Genomic DNA, 11809 nt, shown 5'->3' with positions numbered 1-11809 from the left:
TTCACACAATTCCTGCTCTTAGCCTCCAGATCAGCCTTCTTCACTGGCCCGGTCTGCACAACACGCCTCGCTGCTACTAGAAGCTGGCCACATGAGACCAGACCCCTCTTGGATTTATCCCTGTTGCCTAATCCCCAAATGGTGTTTGGTTCTCTGCTGCTGCCTCTCGGCTTCTGGTCTGTTCCTGAGGAAAGAGGTCTTTTGGCTGCATCTGAGCCATAAGGAAGGTAGTATAAGCACTGTTCCCCTCTGGGCCTCTTCCTATCCCTTGTTCTTTTCTAAATCCAAAAATCTGTTTCTTGAAAGCCTTCTTTCTCTAGCCAGCTTGGAGTAATCTAATTCGGATACCAAGTTAAATGCCCTTTTTGCAAGCTACCTGGTTAATCTCTGTGACGCATTTTAGTAATGACATTGCCGTAATAAACTCTTTTTCCACTGTACCCCCAAACCCTTCAATAAACCAATTGTATTTGTGAATCTCAGTCTACTCTCTGTCAGTTCATTTCCCTGGGACCAGAACTTTGCACAAATTTATCCTGATGTGGGACTGCACCATTCTAGTTTGCTAATTCCCCCACACAAGTCCCAATGCAATTAGAGTGTTCGCCAGTCACTCTGGAGCAGTTCCATTAACAATCCGGGTGCTAACACAGTTCAGCAATGATCCAAATACAGGACCAAACACAAATCGTATCCCTTCCTGTCAATCTCTCAGCTCCAACTTTCTCAAAAGCCTCACCTGGAAAGAAGTCTCTCTCAAAATCCCAGCTGCCTCATCGGTATAGAGAGATTCCTTTGCTTGGAAAGATGCTGGTCTAGCATCTAAACAATAAATAAAAATAATTGTAAAGGAAGGAGGACCTTGACGATGTAAGAATCTCATTTGGAGGCCAGAATTAGAGGCACAGAAGAGGCAGAGACCTCCTATCAAAGAAGTTTACAAGAAGTTAAAACACAAGTTACTAAAGGGTTAGGGTTAGTTACTAAAGGGTTTAAATTAAAACAATTTAAAATGTAGATTAAAAAGCTTGGGCAGAGATATAAGTTTTTAGGGACCTTTTAAAAGTTTTCAGAGATGGGGGAGGCTCTTATCGCAACAGGGAGTGTATTCCATTAGTAAGTTATGTTAGTCGTTGCTGATTTGTCTTATGGATTTCAGTGGTGCATAGTCATGACTAAATCATCTGGATGTTGCCCCAGGACTTCTGCCATCTAAATCAACATCCATCACATGATCAGCCTCGTTCTAACCTGTCTGTTTTGTGATATCACATGACATGATGACTGTTTGCATCCCAAATGTGTAGACGCCACAGCTGTATAGTACAAAATCTGTTTGCTTGTTTAGACAAGGAATATAACATCTGGAGACTCTCAATTTTTTATTTCTTTTCTAGCCCTCCTTGTTGTGTCCAGCTTCAAAAAGGGACGATTGAAACAAGGCTGCTTCCCTTTACACAGTGTCCTGCAGCGGAAACTCTGCCACCCCAGTCCTTGTCAAAATATTCCAGAGCCACAAAAACCCCTACATTGTCCAGAAAAATAAACTATGCAGATTCTTGCAAAGGAGCAGAAGTATGCTGAACCCAGGATTTGCCCTTCCTTGCTGGAAAGTTTGGAGTCTTTTGGTCCAAAGTTGTTGGGGTTTGTTTTATTTGCACAGACTGTGGCCTTGTCTATAATATTAATATACCTTTCTGAGGTTTTTGCCCTATTGCTTATTTCCCTCTGGCAAGCTGTCTGCATCATACTGAGAAGAAGCAAGACAAGCCTTGCTGAGCAGTTGCTCTTGCTCTTCTCCCCACCACCCCCAGGACTGTTAGATGTGGAGGCAGCCTGGCCCTTTAATTAGGCCAGGCTTGGAGCTGCTTGGTTTCCCTTACTTCTGGCACTGAGGAAGCAGAGATGTAGATGTTACGGCACTGAGGAGGAAGCCAGTTCTAGAGAGAGTCTGCAGCAGAGAGGGAGTGTGTGTGAGAGAGAGCAATCACACAGGGAGGCAGGGGATTTGCCAGCTGTCCTCTCTGAAAAGGAAAAAGGCAGAGGCTGAAAGACTGGGGAGAAGAACTAGGCTTCTGGTCAGTCTGGATGACAGGAGCCCCGTCCAGAAATGCACTGATTTCATCCCTATTTATTCACCCCAAACCAGGCACGTTAAGACTGCAGACAGTGTGTCATTCTCCAGGTAAGCCCTTAATGTTCATTTGGGTCGGGGAACTTTGCAGGGCAGCAAAAGAGTGGGTGATGTGGGTGAGGCTGAGCAGCATTAGGAGACACAGCAGATCTATGGGACCCTGATTCTTTTGGGGGTATCCTTGCATGTGTGATCCCTATGCAAGCAGGGGTAACTTTAGCTTATCGGTTTTCCATCCTTTCATTTCAGTGTTTAAAAACATACTTGTTTCCTGACCGAGAGGCTCTCAAAAATTTGTCCTAATGACCGAGAGACATAGATTGCAGATGTGACCCACATTTTGTGAGTAAAAATGGAACATGGCACACCAAACCTTTCAGCTGTGTTGGCAGTTGCTCTTGGTGCTGCATCACAGACAGCCCTGCAGTTATGTATTGTACATGTACCATATTAATTATTTACTGTAACTCATCATAGCGTATTAGTAAATGTTCCTGCTGCTCTCTGTTGTTAAAAGTCCTCGGCTGGCGGCACATAGGACTTCCGTTCGATAAACCTTCTGCTTCACATCTTGTATCGAAGTAGAGAGGAAGAACACTAGAGGACTTCCTTTTATCCCATGTGATTGGGTTTGAGGTTCAGCTGGACAGGGGGCACCCCCCAATTTCCATATTAGCCAACTTGTATGTACAGTCAGATGTTCCGCAGTTTTACTAAAGGTAAGTCCTAGGTGGTCTTGGATCAAATTTGTCCCAGCCGCTGGCTGAAAAAAGCTCCTCTCTTAAGTCAAGCTCTGTGCAAGTTTGGCATGATGGGGGCATCTCAGCTCAGAGTGACTTCTGGGAGGAAAAATTTCAGTTTGTGGCTTTCATGTTCTTAAAAAGAAACTTCTCCTTCCTGTCCGAATAGCAGAGCTGAGGACAGATGGTGGACCCCAGCAGGAGGTTCCATCTTAATGCCTGACATGTCTATTATAACTATGTCAGTGTGTCCAGTGCTCTGTTTCATCATTTTTGAACTTCTGCCCTGGTCAGGAGGGAAGGATACTATGAGTGGGTATAAGAAATTGGTTGGCATAACCATCACCCTCAAAAGTTGTGGGAAGGAGCAGGGTAAATTGGGGTGTGTGTGTGCGTGTGCGTGTGCGCTTAGCATAGTAATGGCAGTCTCAGGGCAGCCAGATAACTAGATAATCCCTGTTTAGATTAATGCCCTTATCTCATCTGTCCGGGAAAGAAACCTCTCTTCAGCTTGTGCTGGTGACTCATTGTTCCTGATTCTACTCCATGTTTCAGTTGCCAAGAAGGTGAGCTAGAATGTTTGTGTGTCCATACATAAGCACTTGTTGCACCTGACAACTTCTTTGGGTTTGCCAACAGGTACTGGCCTACCTTCCGTACTTCTGTCTTTGTCTGTTTTCAGAGTGTTGTGTGGGTGATGGTTTATAAAGTTACAACTTATCTGAAGCCCAGATACTGGTCTGAAAGTGCCTGAAGAGGTTATGCCACTAGAACTAAACAGGAGTGGACCTAGTCAGCATCTGGAGAAGATACTATCTAGGAACTCTGTGTATGCTGTGGCCATCTGCTTGGAAGAAGGGTGCAATGCAAATTATTGTCTCCAGAGAGCGTGCTATTTTAATCTGGTAGAGCAAAAACAACAGAGACCAATGTATTTATTTGAAATTATTGTTTAATTTCAAAACAATTTTCTGTCCAGTGATGCTCAGAACAGTGAACAATAAAATCATTCATAAACATAAAAACAAATCATAAAAACAAATCTAAATAAAACTCAGCATAAAGCTCCACGCTGAAATTTCTAGGTAAATACATTCTAATGACATACCTAAAATTAAGCAGTGAGGAGGCCTGACAGACCTCCCGAAAGAAAGTTATTCCATAGCAGTGGTGCCACTGCAGAGAAAGTCCTGCCTTGGGCATATTTTTTGAAGGAAAGGTACCTGGTGTGATATAATCCTGGAAGATCTCAAAGGTCAGGTAGACTTACTGGAAAATTAACAAATTGACCATCAACTGGCCTGAGTTTTGCTCTCAAAATAGAATTCATCTATTTTTATACTTTAAAAAAAATATTGCTGGATAACACTTCCCTTGGGGCTATGTGTAATCTTTGTACCCCACCAAAAATAAGCCTGTGTGAGGAAAAACCAGATTTCCACATTCAGCAAATTGCAACTTCAGCAGGCTATTGTAACTGGGGAAATGGCTATACCCTCCTCCTTTGCCAGGTCAGTGGTTTTGATTGAATTCAGAGCTCCCCTCAGCTGCTACTAAACTTCTGGGGGGAAAGCTGGGGATCCAGTCACAGATCTCTCAATGGCCCATCTAGTTTGACCCTAAGTATGCAGGATCAGATTTCCAGAAACCTGTAAGCAGCTGTTTTTATTCTTTAAAATATATACCACTTTTAAAAAGAAGAATTCACAAAGTTGACATTATAGCAAATAAAATGGGGGCAGGGAGGGTTTCTTGTCTTCAAAAAGACACAAGAAAACAGTCACTTGGAAAAATATTATGCTGGAATGAAAAATTTCTAACTCCCACCCCTGGCTAAATATCAAAGAACCGCCACTTGTGCAAGTGATTGTGTGAAGATGCACTTGTTGAGTCAACTTGAAGAAGATGCCACTTCCTTAAAAAGCGGTGGCATCTCTTCTTGTCCCTTGGACAAGTGAGAGGTGATCTCTTGCTAAGGTGAAAGTAGCAGAAATCTAGGAGCTTAATAAGATACGTGCAGCCCCCTGTATCCCCAAGGACTAACAAGGGAGAGGAGAATCACTGGGAGAGAACCTGGGGATCTGTGTTTATTCATTTGACTGCCTCACAGCCACCTGCATAAAACATGTAAAGACCAGATGGGTCTTGTTTACTTAGGTACGATAAATGCAAAGGGTACTGATGATTAAAAAATAAAAAAATAGCAGCCAGTGGAGTCTCCATGATAAGTCCTTGGTAAACAATTCAGTGAAGCTATAGTCACATGGCAAATGGAGGGAACACATTTGTTGCACATTAACAACAACAACAACAACAACAACAATTTATATACCGCTTTTTAACAAGAGTGTCCAAAGCGGTTTACATAGAGGAATAATAAATAAATAAATATGGCTTCCTGTCCCCAAAGGGCTCACAATCTAAAAAGAAATGTAAGGTAGACACCAGCAACAGTCACTGGAGGTCCTGTGCTGCGGGTGGAGAGGGCCAGTTACTCTCCCCCTGCTCAATAAAGAGAAGCACCATGTTAAAAAGGTGCTTCTTTGCCAAGTTAAGCACATGTTCTTGAGAATGCATGGAGGCTTTACACACAGGGCTTCTGCCCCGAGTCTCCTTTGGGAGAGAGTGTGTGAGTTCACACACCAGCCAAACTTACCCCGAAATCCCGTCAAGATTCTTGGACCCACTCCACACACAAGTTGGGCTTTGTATTGCATGCTCTCTTCAGAAAGACAGATCTATCTCTGTAGGGAACTCCCCCCCCGCCCCCCGGCATTGGCTAGAAGGAAAACACTGCAGCCTGCATGTGGACTTGTTTCAAAAGAAAACCGAGAGCAGAGGGGAGGGGCTGCTTCCCTCACTGCCACGAGTGCAGTTCGAAATGGCTTCGCTCAACATTTACCCTGAAGCCAAGTGCGAATAACTCCATGGAGAGGCTTTGAGGCAGGATGTGTCTTTAATGGCCTCTTTCAGTTCCATGAAGATCTGGGAATGGAGAAAAAAGCTTTATTGTTTCCTGAGGAGGTTGAACCAAAACTCACTAGCAAGTGTTAAAGGAGGTGCTAAGAGATACTCAGTTTGAACATAATGGCAAATGGGATTCAGTGTGTACAGTGGCTTGGAGTAGGGAGTAATCTTCCTGAACCTGGTAATAAGCTTCAGCTGGTTAAAGGAGAACAAGACAAGAAAAGTGTCTGCTACATCTCCAGCCTCGACTTTATAAGGTCGTGTGTCTACCTTAAAAAGTCAAGGTGGAAGGAAACCATGTTACAGGTAATGCTCCTTATCACAACAGGAACAGTGATTCTGTACCAATTCCTTATTTCAGGACAGTAGCTGAGTGGAAAATCTATGTTTTGAAGTTCAATTTCCTAGAATTCTCTTGGAAAGGCATGCTTGCATATGCGTTGAACTAATCCACATATTCATCTTGCTTGCTACTATACCATGTATTACAAATGTTTCATTTGTTTAATAGTAACAACTTTATATAGCTGCCCCATAACAATTTTTCTCTGGGCAGCTCACAAAGGAAAACAATAAAACAACAGTAAAATAAAGCATACAATTAAAAACACATCGTTCCAAACAAAAACAACAATAAAATGCAACTAAAAGCAGGAGAAACACATTTTTAAAAGCCCGGATGAACAAAAGGTTCTTCACCTGAGTGCTTTCCAGATTAAACCATACAACAGTGTTACTACGGACCTGCCAAGTGTGCTTCCGTACTTCCTGTGTTGTGATACCACAGTCCCTACACTGTCAGCAAGATGCCGTTCACATTCCCAATGCCTAATTTTGGATTTCACCTTTGCATTGTAGTGCTACAACGTTGCATGTGTGTCGCAGAAAAGTAGCTGTATGTTCCCGTTTGAGATTCTGAGGGTTGTTTTCAATATGATTCCGCCAAGCCAAAGCATTTTACCCCTGTTGTAGTGTGTAATCTGGAAGGCACCCCAGCCCAGAGTGAGCATCATTAGGGGGTGGCCCATGGGGCACAGGGCCCCAGTGAATGGCGCAGAGCCCCAAATCCTATCAGCCACCTCCCTCCTCCATAACCTCTTCCAGAGAACAGGTGCAGCAGTGGAGGCACCTGCTGCAGAGAGCTGGGGAGAGAGAGCACAGCCTCACCTAGCTTTCTGCTGCTTCCATCTTCATAGATACTGTATTATAATATTAGATACCTATTAGATAGCTTAAAAAAACATATTCTATAGCAGGGATTTCAACATTGGGTCCCCAGATGTTATTGGACTTCAACTCCCATAATCCCCAACCAAAGGCCACTGGGGCAGGGGATTGTGGAAGTTGAAGTCCAATACCATCTGGAGACCCAACATTGAGAATCCCTGTTCTATAGTATCCCCGCCAGTGTTCCCTCTAACAGGGATTCCCAGATGTTGTTGACTACAACTCCCAAAATGCCCAGCTGCAATGGCTTTTGCTTGGGGATTATGGGAGTTGTAGTCAACAACATCTGGGAATCCCTGTTAGAAGAAACACTGATCCCCACCCCAAATTACTCTTTGGGAGGAATATGATAGAGTTTAATGATCAAAAGGAAGCTGAGGGCCCAGGCCCTGGATCTTTTAAGCACCTAGCAACACCAGCGCCACTGGGTCAGGGCATTTGGAGCTGGGCCTCCGTAGAGAATTGTAAAGGCTGGTTAGGGGCATATGGACTAAGGTGCTCTTTCAGGTCCCATTTTGGACCAACTGCAGTTTCTGAACCATTTTCAGAGGCAGCCCCGGTGCAGTAATCTAAACGTGAGGCTACCAGAGCATGGGTCACTGTGGCCAAGCTTTCTCCACCCAGCTAAGGTTGCAACCAGCATATCAGCTGAAGCTGATGAAACGCGCTCTGAGCCACAGAGGCCACTTGAGTCTCTAGGTCTATGAGCACTCCCAGATGTCGAATCTGGTCCTTTTGGGGAGCGCAACAGGCTGAACATCACTCACCCGGACAGATGAACCACCAGCCAACAGTACTTATTGTTTGTTTGTTTGTATGATTGATTTCTATGCCACCCTTCCAAAAATGGCTCAGAGCAGTTTACACATAGAAATAATAGATAAATAAGATGGCTCCATGTCCCCAAAGGGCTCCCAATCTAAAAAGAAACATAAGATAGACACTAGCAACAGTCACTGGAGGTACTGTGCTGGGGGTGGATAGGGCCAGGACTATGCCTTGTCCCCTCCACCCCGCTCAGATTCATGTCTTGTTTGGATTGCATCTCAATTTATTCATCCTCATCCAGTCCATTACTGCACGCAAGCACTGATTCGAGACAGTCACTGCCCCACCTGCAGCTGATGAAAAAGAGAGACGCAGCTGGGTGTCTTCCGCATCGTGATAACCCTTCAAGCCCAATCTCTGGGTGACCTCTCATGCAGTTTCATGTAGATGTTAAACAGCAAGAGTGAAAGAATGGAGCCCCACCGAACCCCAGCCCAAAGCATAACTGCCATAGTTATAAGCATAACTCCTCCAGCACCACATTCTGGAAACGGCTATCCAGGTAGGAGCAGAACTACTGCCAAGCAGGGCCTGCCACACCCAGTCTGGACAGCCTGTCCAGAAGCATACCATGGTTGAAGGTACTGCATCCTCTGAGCAATCTGATGGAATCAACAGGGTTGAAAAACAAGTTTGTCATATTTCTTTCTCTCAGATATTGGAGAGTTGCAATTTCTAGCATAAAGAACAATACCAGAAAGGAGAGAATCTGCTGTTGCCCATTTCTACTAGCCTTCAGGAATTACAAAACGTATAATTGCAAAGGTTTATAAAAATTTAAGGCTATAAACATGGTTGCCAACCTACCAGGAAAAATAGTATCAATTCCCCAGTCGTGTGACCATATTTTTTTAGGGGAGAGGGATGTTGCTTTGGAACCGTTTACCAGAAGAGCAAGGATCAAGTGGCCTCTCCACTTAAAAAAAAAAAAGCTGTGCGCCTCATTGAACAGTCCTCTTTTTCACTAGACTCTGCCCCCAGATCTGCCAAAAACTGCTGGACTTGACCCCACCTCTTCTACCTTCAGACCTGCTCTGGACATCTCCTCCTGATTCAGAGGATTCCTGTTAAGACCCTGCTCAGGTACCAGAATTTTTAATTTCACACATTGGCAACCTTGAATACAAGAGCTGTTAAGGGGGTTTGCCAGAATTGTGGTTTGTGAATCCTCTTCCACTTGGAAACATACAATAGTGAGGCATACAGAAACTCACCTTTGCAAGAGGGCATGAGTATCTCACCTGTCTACTTGCAAACTGCCATTGCCATTAGACGAGTGACTGTGACAGTGTAGGATATTCACAAGCACTCATATTGCTCAGAAAGGAAAAATATTGAAAAATATGAGTCAACAACAGAACTTTGGCAAACTACAAATTAATTCTGTCAAGGGGGTGAAAAGCCAGTTTGGCTGGGAAACTGAGTGGAAGGAAGGCCTAAGAGGTATGAAACAGATATGAACTGGTGTCTTGGGTTCTCAGTGGCTGCCAAAAGTATATGAAGGGCTGAAAGCATGCAGCTGAGGGCAAGGTAGGTGAAGGGGGTAGAATTCTAGGAAAGGAATGCATGGAACTGAGTAAACCTAAACTGGAAACCCCTGGATTAACCAGATAGGTTTGTTTTCAGCCTGTTAATCCAGGGGTTCCCAATCCCAACCTAAATTGGGTCCCCAAATGTTCTTGGACTGAAATCCCCAGCCATTGTGGCTGGGGATGTTGGGAGTTGTAGTCCAAGAACATTTGGGGACCAATTTAGGTTGGGATTGGGAACCCCTGGATTTACAGGCTGAAAACAAACCTATCTGGTTAATATGGTTAGTTACCATATACCAAAATTTCAATACTAGTCTGCTTTGAAGAGAGTGCAAAATAAGTTACAACTTAAGAAATAAAATTTGCCACTCTTTAGAAGAAAAGATCATCTTCCAGTATTTCCCCTTCCTTATCACCATGTACATCAGAACTTAAATATCCTTCAAAAACAAAAAAGCTTGCCCTTAACTTGTAGCCCAATCAATTAAAATTGCAGCCCAATTAATTAACTAAAGGTTTAGTTGATTAATCTACCAATCAAAACTTATAATTCTAGTTCCTATAACTTGTTTCTCTAACTCCATTGTTTTCTATTGTTAGACCTCATACTTTCCACTTATGCTTCTATATATCCTCTTTATTTTGTTGCACTTACGAAACGTATCTTCTGTGACTGTGCCTTATAAAACCAATTGTTTGAAAGGGAACTGGCTTGGTCGTTCTTCTTGTGAGAGCAGTTTCTAACCATTCTAACGGTGCTCTAACAAAACAGCAGTCCTCGCAGTCTGTTTCATCGGGTCACAGTTTACCCAGAAAAGGAAGCGCATACAGAATCTAAGCATATTCAGGGTTGATTAGTTGCTTTGCACAGTATCTCTGTTTGTTTTTCCATGCCACTTTTCACATGAGCAGCAGCTGCTCGGAACCTCTCCAATGTAACCAGTGCTAAATGTATGGCTGTATACAAGGTCACCAGGAAACGAAGAAGATTTATTTCAGAATATGGATCATCCTGCAGTTCACTTGAGCTGTCAATGGGGCCCAGACATTCTAAGAGACCAAAGCACAGAAGGTTGCTTGTTGTCAGAGGGCAGCACCTGATGTTTCCATCGCCTACAGAGGTTACCTGGGTGACTTAAACACACACTATGTGGGGGAAACAATCGAGAGTAGGTTGGAAAAGGGAACTGGGCTATTTGATGGGGGACTAATAATAATAAGAAATGTAAAAGGTGAGAGACCATCAAGTGAAGAGTTAGTGAAGGTGCATGGATACCAGCAGCATCTTGGATCATGGATGACAGTCCACTTCAGATCACAGGTGGATCACTTCAGATCACAAGTTCTGTCTATGTTCTCCTTGTGGACACTTAACCCTGAGAGTAGATTTACAAAACTATTTTCAGGTGGACTTAGTTAAGCTTCTTGCCCCTCCCTCCTTTATTACCTTGGCAGTTGATCTTTTGAATGCTCTAACACCTTTGGGAGATTTTTAATATCTTTCATCTAATAAATTAATTTCCAGGTGTGTGAATCATCTTCTGTCTTTAAAAAAGTGCTCAAGGTGATGGACAGTCTTTAATAGTTCAAAGCAAAACATAAAAGATTTGCACTGAAAATCCATCCTCCAAAAATTCAACACCAGAGAGAGAGAACGCATCTGCTTAACCACCATGTTTCAGATTAAAACGACAAGAAGACAAAAAAGGAAAGGTCTTTGCTGAACAGTTAAAATTAAGTGGACATGAAGTGGACTGAGGGCGCTTCATTGTATTTGTTAGGACAAGATCAAGATAAAGCATCTTAACCTGGCTCAGCCAACGTTTTGAAAGCATCTGGGTGGGTAAGCAGACTGATGACCAAGAAAGCCACCACCTGATTGCATTTTTGCAAGATTGCTTCAAGAGGGCCTTCTCTGTCTATGAATTCTTAATTAAGAACTGGGAGATGTTCTAATTATTCCAGCAGCTGGTACTACACTGCTTTAATCCATGTGCTGACATGGGAAAATTCCCCAAAGAGCATAGATAATGATTTTTGTGCCTTTTTGGTAGATGAATATGACTTCAGTCTTGTGTCCCTTTTTCTAGAATACCTGTGGTCCACCAATGTGTTTGAAATTAACAAAGCAAGAGTATGAACGCGGCACCTCTGCATAGTTAAATATATAACTAATCTCTGTTAAGTGATTCTGAGCATTCTTAAGAATTATTTATTTATTTATTTATTTAACATATTTTTATACCACCTAAAACTTAATGTCTCTGGGCGGTTTACAACAAGATAAAAACAACATTAAAACATTAGTTAAAAACAAAAACAAGAAATTTAAAACACAACAATTTAAAAATTGTAAAACAATATTCTAAAACATTAAAAAC

At 42.9% G+C, this 11809-nt stretch overlaps 1 protein-coding gene across 2 annotated transcripts in view; it reads left to right on the top strand.

Moving 5' to 3' along the window:
- The first annotated feature begins 1779 nt into the window (after positions 1–1779).
- VWA5B2 (von Willebrand factor A domain containing 5B2) overlaps positions 1780–11809 on the top strand; it is a 58884-nt gene continuing 48854 nt past the window's right edge. Inside the window, exons 1-2 of one of the 2 annotated variants that reach the window (XM_053310327.1) lie at positions 1780–2185; positions 8865–8979. The gene's annotated coding sequence lies outside the window, so the exon portion shown is untranslated. The remainder of the gene's footprint in view (positions 2186–8864; positions 8980–11809) is intronic. The other variant, XM_053310329.1, reaches the window with a different exon arrangement.

This window comes from Hemicordylus capensis, chromosome 3, assembly GCF_027244095.1.
Source record: "Hemicordylus capensis ecotype Gifberg chromosome 3, rHemCap1.1.pri, whole genome shotgun sequence".
Lineage (NCBI taxonomy): Eukaryota > Metazoa > Chordata > Lepidosauria > Squamata > Cordylidae > Hemicordylus > Hemicordylus capensis.
The sequence above is the reverse complement of the archived record's forward strand: the minus strand, read 5'-3'. Positions and strand labels throughout refer to the sequence as shown.